Source organism: Lissotriton helveticus, chromosome 5_1 (genome assembly GCF_964261635.1).
Source record: "Lissotriton helveticus chromosome 5_1, aLisHel1.1, whole genome shotgun sequence".
In the NCBI taxonomy this organism is placed as follows: Eukaryota; Metazoa; Chordata; class Amphibia; order Caudata; family Salamandridae; genus Lissotriton; species Lissotriton helveticus.
In genome coordinates, this window is record NC_136065.1 from 706,628,764 (window position 1) to 706,642,392 (window position 13,629).

At 50.1% G+C, this 13,629-nt stretch overlaps 1 protein-coding gene across 4 annotated transcripts in view; it reads left to right on the plus strand.

Moving 5' to 3' along the window:
- LOC144754853 (uncharacterized) overlaps positions 1-13,629 on the plus strand; it is a 979,506-nt gene that overhangs the window by 140,962 nt on the left and 824,915 nt on the right. The gene's annotated exons all lie outside the window — the stretch shown is intronic.

A 13,629-nucleotide genomic window follows, 5' to 3' on the forward strand; every position in this document is an offset into this window, starting at 1 on the left:
CTAACTTTGGAAAGCTCAAAAGGGGACATTAGAGTTTGTTTTAGCAATTACTATTGGGTGCCAACCAGGGATCATAATAGCATGGCATCTTTAGAGTGAGGGGCACATTTATTTTCCACACTGAAAACACATTTCATTCAATGCATTTATAACAAGAATTATAAAAAACAATACAACCTATAGTGACATATGAGAGATGTGACTTTGTTGGTCAAAAATAGTTGTACTAATTTTTGGGAAATGCAGTACTCCCTTAACTTATACTGCTTTAGATTTAATTTATTGAATTTGTTAGTACACATTGTATTTGTAAAATGGTTTTCAATAATGCCTGTTGTTACACAATTACCTAAAACAGATATAGTTGAAATCCTTAAGAAGAAATACCTGAAATTTAGAAGCAAAAGCTAGTTGGCACAGTGTTGTGGGCCCTTCCCTGGTTTCGGCAGGACTGTTATAATCTTAGTGCGCATGGACTCTGTAAAAGCCCCCGAGGTGCTAAAGGAATTCTTGAGCCGGACCAGCACAGGGGACAATAGTGCTGCATATTGCTTATAAAAGGCAGCTATGTATCCATTCTGTCCGGGTGCCTTCTCCAACTTAAGTCTCCCTATTGCTTCTAGGACCTCCCGCTTGGTTATGTCGGCCTCTAGTGGCACTGCAATGCACTCTGAGAGTGTTGTCAGCAGAGTCTGCCCTATGTAGGTAGAGCAGTCCTTCGGTGACAGGTTGTCCACCCCATATAGCAGAGTGCAGAAGTAGCCAAATTCAGCGGCAATGTCTTCATCTTGTGTTTTAAGTTTCTGATCTTGGTCTATTAAGCTATGTATGTGGCAGGAGTGCACCTGTGCGCACAAGTCTATGGGCCAAAAAATTCCCGGCCTTATTCCCCCCCTGCGTAATATTTCTATATTGTGCGAAGTAGGGCATGCTCTGCTGCATCCATGTGCTAGACAATTAGCGCTACTCTCTCGGTTGGTGAGTTCAAGCCCCACACGTTCTGGCTAATTATTTGCACCATGTAGTGGCATAGTGTCAGAAATGGGATTTCTGGTTGGCTAAGGCATGCACCAAAGCCAGGAAGCAACCGCCACTCTAGTCAGGGCTAGGGAGTTACACACTTATGATAACCCCTGTTCACCCCCTTGGTAGCTTGGCACGAGCAGTCAGACTTATCCAGAGGCAATGTGTAAAGCGTTTGTGCAGCACACAAACACAGCAGCAACACACTAGGCACACTACAAAAGAAACTCCACACAAGGACATATCAAAAATAGCCTTTGTATTATCATAAACACATTAGAAACATAATCACACATTTACACTGTGCCAACTGGCACAAGGCAATATTCACCGGGGATTATGTACAGGACCAGGCCAATTGTACTACGGTCAGAACCGTCAGTACAGGTAAGTAAATGTAAAACACAACCAGTAACTACTGGTACAATAATGACCTAAGCATTATCAAATTAGCATTAGACACCATCCTAAAATATCATAGCATGACATTAGGCAATAAATCACATTAGGCCCACATCTCATTAGCATAAACACATTACGCATTAGGCCTCCCCAGCATAAACACATTATGCATTAGGCCTGACCAGCATAAACATATTATGCATAAACATCCTGAACATGAACACATTATATCATAGGCATCAGAAGCATAAATCACATTACACAATCACATTAGGCATGAAGCATATTATCTATCTCCTCCCTTGACCCCGAAATAGCCCTATTAGTCGGAGACGACTGCAATTGCCAGTACGAACCTCTTGCTGGCTCAGATATGGCTGACTTAGTGGATGAGGACCAATACTGGCACATCCCTGAACCGCGGATAGCCCCTGTTAAAGCCTGGACACCACTGGTCCTCCAAATTAAATCACTATCCCTTACAGCGTCTCTGCGGGCGTGTAATGGCAGGGTGAATCCAGATAGACCGGGCTCATCTACTTTTAACAGATTAGGGCAAAATTCCAACATTGATTATGTACTAGTTGAAATCAGACATTGGAATAGGGTTTTTGATTTCAGGGTTCACCAACGGAGCGATAGCGACCATAACGCTCTTGTGCTGACTCTGAAATCCGGGAGTTTTGGTTTGTCCGGCCCAGCCTTTGAGCCCAACTCTGCACAACCACCCTTTCTCCTTTCCAATAATCGGCGACGAATTAAGTGGTCGAAAATACAGGATTCGCCGTCTAAACTTGCAGGGATATATCAGCTTGCACTACCACATCTGTTAGAAATGGGTGAGGTAGGAGAAAAGGACTCTGATCCAGAGGCCCGCACTAGGGCCGTAGAAATCCATAAACAACTGACTGTAAATCTATCGGATGTTTTCTTCCTTTGTGGAAGTGTGAAGGTTATCACACACCAAAACCACCCCTGGTATGACGCATCCTGTCGGAAAGCGAAAAAGGACCTCTTAGCCGCTATAAAAAATGAGGACAGGGCTAGTATCAAGCAGTGCCGGCACAGGTATAAGCAGGTTGTTAATAGGGAGAAGAAGAACTGGGAAGAGAATAGGTGGGAAGAACTAAGATTAGCTCTCCTGACCAAAGATTCTAAATCATTTTGGTCTATTGTCAACTCTGGGGGTAGACCACCAACCCTAGCGAATATAGCACCTGCAGCATGTGAAGCTCATTTTGGGGCTTTATATACCAACACCGACGAAGAGTCACTATCGCTTGCCACCCCTGGACCCTCCTACGAGCATAGTTTGGAGGCGTTGTTGGTTCCTGTGACGGGGGACGTTGAAGAGGTTCGCCAGCTCTCTACTATAGGACCCATACATGAGTATCCATCGGTGGGGCACTTGAGTATCGAACAGGGCGTGGGGACAGTGGTTTCCTTTGGTGAACACCGTATGGGTGGGGCTGAAGATTTCTCACTCGTGGAGGTTGAGACAGCAATAACCAAACTGCTACCCAATAATGCCCCTGGCTTGGACAAGCTTCCTGGTGACCTATTTCGATCCCAACCTAAAATTTGGGCACCATCTTTGGCCGTACTATTTAGTGCAATACTCAAGGGGGAGTCTCCCGCCAGACACCTGGCTAGGAGCAGAAATTGTCCCAATTCACAAAAAAGGCTTTCCATTAACCCCGTCCAACTATAGGCCCATCAGCCTGTTAGACACCACACAAAAGCTGATGGGCAGGGTTATTTTAGACAGAATCCAGGGGTGGATAGAGGAAAATGGGACCCTGTCTATATTCCAAGCCGGGTTCAGGACGGGTATTTCCATAATAGATCACATTTTTAGGCTGCAGGTACTATTCTGGAAAACGGTATGTGTGGAGGGTGGCAGCCTCTACCTCATATTTGTGGACCTGCGGGCCGCATTTGATCTAGTCCCTAGAGAAAAATTGTGGGCCATATTGGTGGGTATGGGTCTTCCTGCCCAACTGTTGGATATCCTGATTAGACTCCATACGAACAATTATGCTCAAGTTAGGTGTGGACGACATGGGGAATTGTCGGACTGCTTCCCTGTGAAAAAAGCGGTATGCCACGGGTGTGTCCTGGCCCCAACTTTATTCTGTCTTTATCTGAACGGGCTAGTTGACCATCTGCTGCATGTAAAAGACAATGATGCCCCTGGGCTGGCGACCACGCGCGTCCCCGCTTTGATGTTTGCAGATGACACTTTGCTGTTATCTAAAACATCAACGGGGATCCAGCGTACCTTGGATGGCTTCGCAGTTTTTTGTAAACTGCGTGGGTTAGAGATTAACTTGGATAAGACCAAGATTATGATTTTTAATCCCCCGAGGAAAACTCGCCCGACCCCTCTGTTAAACTGTATATGCCTTGAAAGAGTCAAGACCTTCGATTACTTGGGCATTACCTTAACGGAAAATTTTGACTGGGGGCCTCAGACAGCAAAGGTGGCCCTCAGGCTGTCCCAGGTCGTCGGGGGAATTAGCAAAGTTCATAAATCCTCGGTCTTCAAACCTGCTGCACCAGTCGTAGAAATCTACAAACTTCAGGCCAGAGCGGCCTCTACGTATGGTGCAGAACTTTGGGGCCATAAACGATTAATTAACCTTGCGAGGGTAGAACATGGTTTTATGAGGAACCTATTGGGTTTACCAGCTAGTACACCATTAACTCCGCTGCGTATGGACTTGGGGTTAGAACCCATAGAGGAGGTAGCAGCCGCATGGCCATTGATGTATTGGAAGAGGCTCTGGTCCGTGCCTGAACTAATATCCTACAACCAAGAGTTTACTGAGGTATGGGCTGTTTTTAAAAAATAGGAATATTCCATGGCTTGCGCATGTGAGGGCACTCTGTGGACAAATTGGTTTACCAGAGTTGTGGGAGAATCCTGCAGATAGCTGCCCAAGGATAACGAAAGCTGAGCTGTTGAGGTATGTCACAAATTATAACCTATTATCTCTCCAGAGGTGCCCAACTCTGGGAAGATTGCCGATGGAGTTTCTTCAAGTGAAAGTTGAACCGAGCATGGAGAATTTTTTGGACTTAATCTATCCTGCTCTTGCAAGGAAACTCAACATACAGCTTAGGATTGGCAGCCTCTCACTTAGGGTATTTACTGGTAAATGGGCCAATATGGAGAACATTGTTTGCCCAGCTTGTAACTACAAACAAGAAGATATCTTCCATGTTCTGTTTTTTTGCCCTGCCTACCAGGCGATAAGGAAATGCTGGCTGATTCCTCTTTGTAGGAACTTAGGTTTCACCCAGTGTGCCCATGCTTGCAGGGTCCTTCGCTATGATACACATCCCCCTATTGTCTTTGCTGTATCACGATTCTTGTTGAGTATGTGGCGTAGACGGAGAAGTTTCCTATAACCTTGTATACATGTATTTTACTGTACCGTTTGATAACTATTTGGTTTAATCCAATTTTATTTCCCAGTTTTTATTGTATATGTAATTTATTGTTTTAAATCTCCAGTGATATGTCCTGATTTTATGTACACTTTTATGGTCCATTGACCGAAATAAAGTTATCTAAGCATATTATGCAATCATCATGTTAGGCATAAACACATTATGAAACACCCATATAAGCCTAACCACATGATGCCACCTCTGCAGGCATTACCTTAGGGCCTTGCGCCCTACCAACACACAGGTATCCACAATGACCCCAGGGCCAACTGGCCTTTCACTGGGGTTCAAAATGCCCTCTGACCATCAATGTCAGGGCTCTTGATGGGGCCTTCCAAATGGCCCTTTTGCTGCCTCTTCAGCCAAAGCAACATGCACACTGTGCTGGGGCCTGGGGTGCTTCTCACCCCTTTCCATTTGCAAACACAAATGCCCCCAAGTCCCACTCCGGGACTTGTAAAGATGATTTGGCCTCAACGGCGCAGCTGCCCGCTACGGCGGTGCAGCTTTGCAGGAATAAGGGGCGCTGGCTCCACTGCGCCTACTGAGCCTCCACTGGGGCTCCTCAATGGCAAATGCCCGACGTCGCAGCTGCCGACTGTCTGGCGGGGCAGCTGCTGCACAAATGGCCACTGGCACTAACTGTGCCTGGGGGGGAGCACCAACAATTGCTCCTGTTACAGCCCCACTCACCGTAGCTCACTGGCAGCTTCAGGCACCGACAACGTTCCTCGACAGTTCCTGCTTCGCCGGACTTCCTCTGCCTTCGTCCTGTCCTCCTTCTGTCTTCTCTGGACGCCGGTCACCCTGGCAGACTTCGGGCAGCAGGGCACATGCGGGGCTCCCACAAGCACAGGAGGGGCCCGCGCTCCTCCTCACACGGACGGTCGGGTTGGTGCGTTGCTCCTCCTCTTCCCTCACCGGCTGGCCGGCAACTTCCTGGTCTTGGCCCCACCCAGAGTCAGGCAACCTTGCCTGTCTTCCTGGTTGGCCGTGAGCGGCGGCTTCTTCTCGGGCTGGGCCGCGACGGTGATCCCTCTTTGGATCTTGGCGGCAATGAAGTGTGGGCACCCGCTTGTCACTTAAGGATAATCGCGGGGTGGGCAGCCACCAGTAATTAAAAGCCTCCAGCTTGGTGGGCACCCGCTCTTCCAAAATGCAACACCATAAGTGGGGTGGGCACCCACTTTAGAGGCACAAAACGTGGGGTGGGCACCCGCCTTAATTAGCACCAAAAGCCGGGGGCACCCGCTGTGAATAATAGCATGAAGCGCGGTGGGCTCCCGCTTGGTGCGGCAAAAATGCAGGGGAATCCCTACGCTGGGGATTCCCTCAGGGGCGATGTGCAGCTCGGTGCTGCGAAGCTCCAGCGCTCCTTCAGGAGCCAAATTTCAGCACTCATGGGGCACTAAAAGCCAAAGATCCAAGACAAAGTTCAGGGGCACAGCTGGGCCCAGGGAGGCCAGCACACAGGTCCCTCCAGCAGGTAGGCAAGCCCTCGTGGCGGTTTCTCCTGGGCCCCCAGCAGCAGTCAGCCCCCAGCAAGTCCAGGAACAGCACACAAGCACCCTTTCATGGAGTCACAGCCCCTATAGTTATATTAGGCATTCCTTTGTCTGCCCTGGCATAGTCCTTGGGGGAACCAGCCTAAACTGGTTCAGGGGGGAATTGGAGCACTTTGCTTACCATGCTTCTCTTCCCCTTTGTTAGGTGGGGGCTTGGTGATCAGACACACCACAGGGGGTGGAGCCAGCATTCACTAGGGCAGACACAATCCTATTCAGGGACCAGGGAATTCTCCTCCCACCACTGTGGATGTCCCATTTAGCCTAACGCTGATTCACCCTGCCCCTCCTGGAGCCACACACACCTCACCAGCCCCTGTCACTCAAAAGCCAGACATGCAATTCACATCAGGCAGGCAGACACATGGCTCACAGAAATGCCAACTTCTAAAAGTGGCATTTCTAAAATAGTTATAATAAATCTGCGCACACCATTGTGTAGCATTTATTTTCACTATTCCAAACATACCAAACTTGACCACGCTGCGCCTCTCATATCCGGAATTACCACTGAAACACTTATCAGGGAATCCCCAATGCATTCCTATGGGAGGGCAGCCCCACAGTAGTGAGACAGCAAAATGGCAGTTTGTCACTACCAGGACATGTCACACACTTAAGGTACATGTCCTATCTTTTACCTACAATGCACCCTGCCCATAGGGCTAGCTAGGGCCTACCTTAGGGGTGACAGACATGCAGTAAAAAGAGGGTCACATACATTGCACACACTTTTGGTGCCACATCACAGCGGCAGTGACACTGCGCACACAGGCCCTGCAATGGTAGATGCCTGAGATAGGTTTGCAAGGCTACTTTTTTTTTTTTTTTTTTTAATTTTCAAAACCTTTATTGTTATCACTATTGAGTACACCGCTATTTAGCCAACAACCCGGAGGCAGGCAGCTCAATCACATTGCATTTCACGTCCAGATACCAGTAGGTGTACATTTGTGCAGATTAGTTACATATTACAAAACTTGTCAACTAGCAATAACACACATGAGAGATTGTCACAAATCAGCATATTTGGATCCAATTGTAAATCCCTGGGTTCCGCTGCTATCAACATCCGGATTAAGACGGTGAGCATGCCCCTCTAACCACCCACACCAACCCTCCAGATTCGCCCCACCCGCCTCCCTCAGTCACTTTCACTACCTTCCGAACTAGCCAGCCAGTCCACCAATGGTTGCCAGATATCGGTCGGCCTGGATCGCATTGGCATCAGTTCCCAATATGCGGACAGCTGGTCCTTACAGTACAGTGCAGATTTTACCCATCCGGATGTTGTAGGTGGAGCCTTTTGCTTCCATTTGAGAGCTATTTGTCGCTTGGCAAGTAATAGCAGTAGGGATACAAGCTTCCGGGATGCACTAGGTATAGGCAACACAAATCCTAGTAACGCAACAAGTGGGTCCGGGCCCATGTGTGTACCCACTATCTGCCCTATGTTTCGAAAAATTGTCTCCCAGTATGTATGTATTGGGCCACAGTCCCAAGCCAGGTGATAGAACGTAGCCTCCCTCGCACCACATCTCTAACAAGTGGCTTCAGACGTCAGTCCCATTTTGACCAGTTGTACGGGTGTGCGGTACGTTCTATGCAAATAGTTGAAGTGGATTAGCCGCAGCCTGTAGTTGGGGGAAAGGTGTTCTAGTTTAGTTCAGCAAAATGTCCATTGTTTTTCCGTTATGCTGATACCCGCCTCCCTCTCCCAGGCCACCCGTGAGTCAGCATGTGGGACAGGTGACGTGTTCTGTGTAGACTTGTATATTCGCATGATCAATTTATGCGAGGAGGCATTCGATAGTATGTCCTCCAATGCCGCTATCGTCGGCGGAACCTCAGGGAAGACCGGATATCTATGTTTGCACGCAGCACGTAATTGGTAATATAGTAAGAGTTCCGAGGCAGTCGGGTCAGTGGACTCAGTCATACCTTGCAGTGCAATAAAAACATCGTCCGGGTACAAGTCGCCCGCTACCTTCAGGCCTCGATCGCTAGCCCTACGGACTACCGCCGCGTCCATGAGCGGTCCCAGCAACGGGTTGCCCTCTGGTGGCATGCTCGGGGCATACAGCTCGCTTACGCCTGCACGTTTGGCAATACCCGCCCAAGCCCAGCGTACCACTTCCACGGTGTCAATGTCCTCCTGAGGCCGTTTATATTTTTTGTATACCGCTGCCTTAAGGGGGCAGGGGGCTGCCACGTCTGTTTCTATGGCCACGTGCGGTTGATACGGGATTGGGTGGTGCCAGTAATACAAGTATTGGGCCTGCGCACTATACGCATATAGCTCAAAATCTGGCGCAGCCAGGCCCCCCTGATGGAACGGGAGAGTAAGAAGGTTCCAGGCCACTCTAGGCTGCTTACCCGCCCAGACCAGTTCGATGATAGCAGACCTAAGCCGACGGAAAAACGCCATTGTTAGAGGCAGGGGTATGTTCATGAACAGATAAAGGAATTTAGGGACCACCACCATTTTGGCAATCGCTATGCGGCCCGTCAGTGAAAGCGGTAGAGTCTTCCATTTTTTGACTTTGCACTCAAGCCAGTCCATCGCCACCCCGAAGTTGGAAAGCCAGATGTCCTGTATAGAGCGGCTCACTTTAATACCCAGGTATTTGACGTCGTCCACTACCCAGTCGATCGGAAATTCAGTGTGGCATTTGGTCGTGCCGTCCGTCAACGGCAACATAGTCGACTTTGACCAATTGATATTGATCCCAGTAAGGCCACTATACCGAAGTACTTCCCTCATCAGTGGGTCAAAGTTGTCCGCCGGATTCTTCATATAGATTGTAACTTCGTCTGCATATAGAGAGATAAGCAGACCTCGCGACGTGAAGCCAATGCTTCGCTGGGTATGGTGTTGTCGCATGCGTGCCGCTAGTGGTTCTGTAGCTATAGCGAATAGCAGAGGAGACAGCAGACATCCCTGTCTGGTGCCTCTCGTAATGAGGATAGGGGCCGAAGTCTGTCCATTTACTCGAACTCTAGCGGTCGGGTTATTATATAGAATGCCAATGCGTTTGGCAAACAGTGGACTGAATCCCATTCAGGTAAAGAGTGTGAGCAGAAATTTCCATTCTAGCGAGTCGAATGCTTTGGTCGCATCCAGTAGTGCGGCCGTAGCCTGCACCTTGGGGTCTAGATAGTGGAGTAGCCCGAAAAGGACTCTCAGGTTATGAGAAGTGGACCTCTCAAGGACGAATCCCGATTGGTCAGAAAGCGCTATTTGCGGCAGCATGTATTTGAGACGGTCCGCCAGCAGTTTCGCATAGATTTTAGCATCTATATTTATGAGCGAAAGCGGACGGTAGGAGTCCGGATTTGTGGGATCTTTGTCAGGCTTTAGCAGGGTAATAATCATCGCCTCTCGCATGGATTGTGGGAGTATCTCTGTTTCCACTGCCTCCTCGAAGACCTTGTGAAGTCTAGGTACCAAAAGGTCCGCATACTCCTTGTAAAACTCTGCCGTTAGTCCGTCTGGTCCTGGTGCTTTACTAGGCGGCAGACTAGCTATTATTGCCCTTATGTCCTCCTGTGTGAACGGTAAGTCCATATATTCTCTGGCCCCATTGTTGAACCAAGCTAAAGCAATCGTGTCTAGGTAGTCTGTGAGTGTTTGGTCATCCGGTGCGATCTTGGATGTGTAGAGTGTTTGGTCAGTCATGACCCTGAGTATAGCCTGGGGTTCCCTGACAAAGTCTCCTCCTTCATTTCTAAGTTCTAAGACATAGTCTGCCCCCCTCGGTGGGCGCAGCATGTTGGCCAAGGTTCGACCTGCTCGGTCCCCCTCTCCGTATCGTCGGGCCTGACCATCTTTCGCCAGAAATGACACCTCCCTGTCTGCCTCCTCTTGGTATTGTGTGAGTTTCGCTCTAAAATCAGCTCGGATCCTATCCGTTGGTGCATCTCTTAACTGAGCCTCGAGCGCTGCTAATTCAGTTTCTAGTGTATGTAGGGTGTCTCTTATGGATCTAAGTACCCCTGTTTTCAGAGACATGCAGTATCCCCTCGTCACCACTTTACATGCCTCCCAGAGTGTGCCCGGGGAGTCTACCGAGCCATCATTCAGTTCAAAGTACTCCTCCAGTTTTCCCCTCAGCTCATGCTTGAAAACCTGATCACGGAGAGCCCGGGAGGGGAACCTCCAACTGAAAGGCTGAACGTACTGCGCTGGGGTGGACAGTATCAGACAGACCGGGGCATGATCTGAAAGTGATCTCGGCAGGTGCGTCACTTCAGTTGTCAGTGCGTGGATATCCCTTGATAGTAGCCAGTAGTCCAATCTGGACCACGCAGCCCTATGTAGTGTTAGGCAAGTGCCCTCACGGGCCCCGGGGTGCAGTACCCTCCATGGATCAACCAATTGCGCATCAGAAATGATTTCCCCAAGTGCAGCCGCTGCTTTAGGGTGATGCTCCCTTGTCGTCCCCTGCCTGTCTAAGATGTCTGACAACACAACATTATAATCCCCACCCCAAACAACCGCAGCCTGACCACGGGTCTGTATCTTGTACCAGAGGTCGCTGTAGAACTCAGGATTATCGTCATTAGGGCCATACACATTCACCAGTATCATTCGCATGCCACATAATGTCCCCACCAGAAGTATGAACCTCCCCCCAGCATCTTGTACCACCTCTGACGTTTTCCAATGTAGGCCTCTTCTAACCAGTATCGCCACCCCCGTGAGTAATTTGAATAGGACGCATGCACAACCTCTCCCCATCTACCGTGCCGGAGCACAGTGGTAGCGTTAGTCGTCAGGTGGGTCTCCTGTAGGAAACATATGTCTATGGCTTTTCGAAGTAAATAGGCTTGGACCAGTCTGGCCTTGTGCCTGTCATTCATGCCACGTACATTCCAGGATAACAGTTTAATTTGAGCCATAGTTACATTGCCATAAAGTACCTTGCTCTCCCTGTAGCTGATTCATTCGTCAAAATAGAGACATGTCTCCACACAAACGGAGTGGCGACAGTCCCGACCCCAGTCCTACCCAATCTAGATTTGCATGTCAACCGATATCTCTGCCAGCTCAGTAGCCCATGGTGCCCAATGCATAAGTCAGCGCTGGTGATGGCTGTATGCGTCATATCACTCGCATTGCAACAAAATTCAACATTACAACTCAACCCCAAAACACCCCTGCCCCCTCCCGCTCCAACCCCCCAATCAGGTCGTGCAGATCTCCCCCCCCCCCTCCCACCCGAACTTCAAGCACCCTGTAGGGCTCTGCATCAAGAACGAGTCAATGGGAATCATCCCTTGGGGAACGCAGGTCGGACACCCACTAACCCTCTACTTTTGCCAGGGCGACCGAGCGCCAGCCTAGCAGTGTTCTCTCAAGGACCTCCCCACCCTCATACATGGATCTTCGCTTGTTCACTTATCTGTACAGGGCAGCACTGTAGGGTCTCAGTTCGTCATTCCCTCCTTCCGGCATCCATGAACATAGAGGTGCAACAGACGTATCTATGGACATGGCTATAGTCACTCAATGTCACTCAACCCAGCCTGCGCCTGCGGCTCTTCAGATGGCGGCTGGTTTTTCTGGTCCTGCGCCAGTTGCTTCGCATATTTCAATGCCGCCTTTGCGTCCACAAAAAAGGAAGGTCTGCCAGGGCCCTGTACCCTCAGTTTCGCAGGGTAAATGAGCTAGTACTTGGTGCCGATCTGCTGAAATATCTTTTTTGCCGGTACGAACGCTCTCCTGGCTGCCTGAACCTGCATGGTAAAGTCCGGGAATATCGAGATGTGGTTGCCCTGATATTGTAGATCTTTCGTGTCCCTAGCCATGCGCAAAATGGTATCACGGTCCCTATAGTTCAGGATACGCGCAATTATTGCTCTTGGTGTGGCGCCTGGCTTAGGCTGGGGGCCCAAGGTTCTGTGTGCCCTCTCAACTAAGAACATTTGAGAGAGACCCGTACCAAAAAGTTCCGACATCATTGTCTCAACATACAGTTCCATTTTTGTAATGTTTGTCGATTCCGCCACACCCGTGATGCGGACGTTGTTGCGTCTCGAGCGGGCCTCCAAATCCTCGTTCTTTTGCTGGATTAACGTCAGAACCTTGTCCATGCCGCGCAGGTTTTTGTCCATAGCAGTTTGACTCTCCTCCGTTTGGGTGACTCGCGTTTCCAACACACCCACTCTGCCGTCTTGTTTATCCATCCGCCTGGTGAGACTGTCCATGCGGGCTGCCAAGTCGTCCATCTTGTGGTCTATGCCCTGTAGGCTTGTCTTCAATTCCTGGAACATGGATTTTATCTCCGCATTTTGCGTGCCAGCCTGGTCACTCTTCGCGGCGTCATCCTCCGACTGGTCCTGTCCAGCAGCCTTCTGCTTGGTCTTGTCAAATGTTAGCCGTGGCTGCCTCGTGTCCGGTTTCCCCATATCTAGCTCCGACCGCGGCAGCAAGGGGGGGGGACGCCGGAGTGGCCGCAGCCCACTATCAGTGTCGCACGCTAGGAATCGGTACACTGCTCGTCGACTGGATTTGCAGTAGCGAGAGCTTACGCGCCAATCAGTCCAATTTCAGATACGTCCCCGGGGCCACCCGAGGGAAACTGTCCCCGACGTAGTGCCGCAAGGTCCAGACAGCCCCCACAAATATCGTAGTTACCACAAGGTTCCAATTGGGTCCCGGGCCGTAGCAGTAGAGTATGGCACTGGGGTCAGAGCAGGACAAAATGGCCTTCCACGTCCCGCCACTCTTCCCTACCACACTGTCGCTGGTACCTAGGGCGGACGCTACTGGTCTCCACTGCCGTCAACGCTGGGTCAATGTCTCACCCTTCTTCCCTCTGCGACGGGCGGCACGTGGCCCCAGGTAATGGCTGAGTGAGGGTTTCTGGCAGCGTGGGTCAGGCCGCGAGGAAGCGCCGCTAATCGACCAGCGTGGCTGCCCGCTAGGGTACTGCGTTGATATGAATTCTTAGGCGCCACTTCACTGACCAGATCAGGGACCAGCCTCCCTCATCTCACTCCCCGTCGGATCCTTACCGGGCCGGTCGCCGAATGGACCGTTATGGCCGTCCCGCGGCAGTTCGTCCTCGTGGTGTGCCTCAGCGCCGGGATATCACCTCCAGATATTTCTCCTTAGGAGCTGCGAAGCATCCACACAAGCAAGCCTGTGCCTCACGCGGTCTGGCGAGTGTCTGTGGTA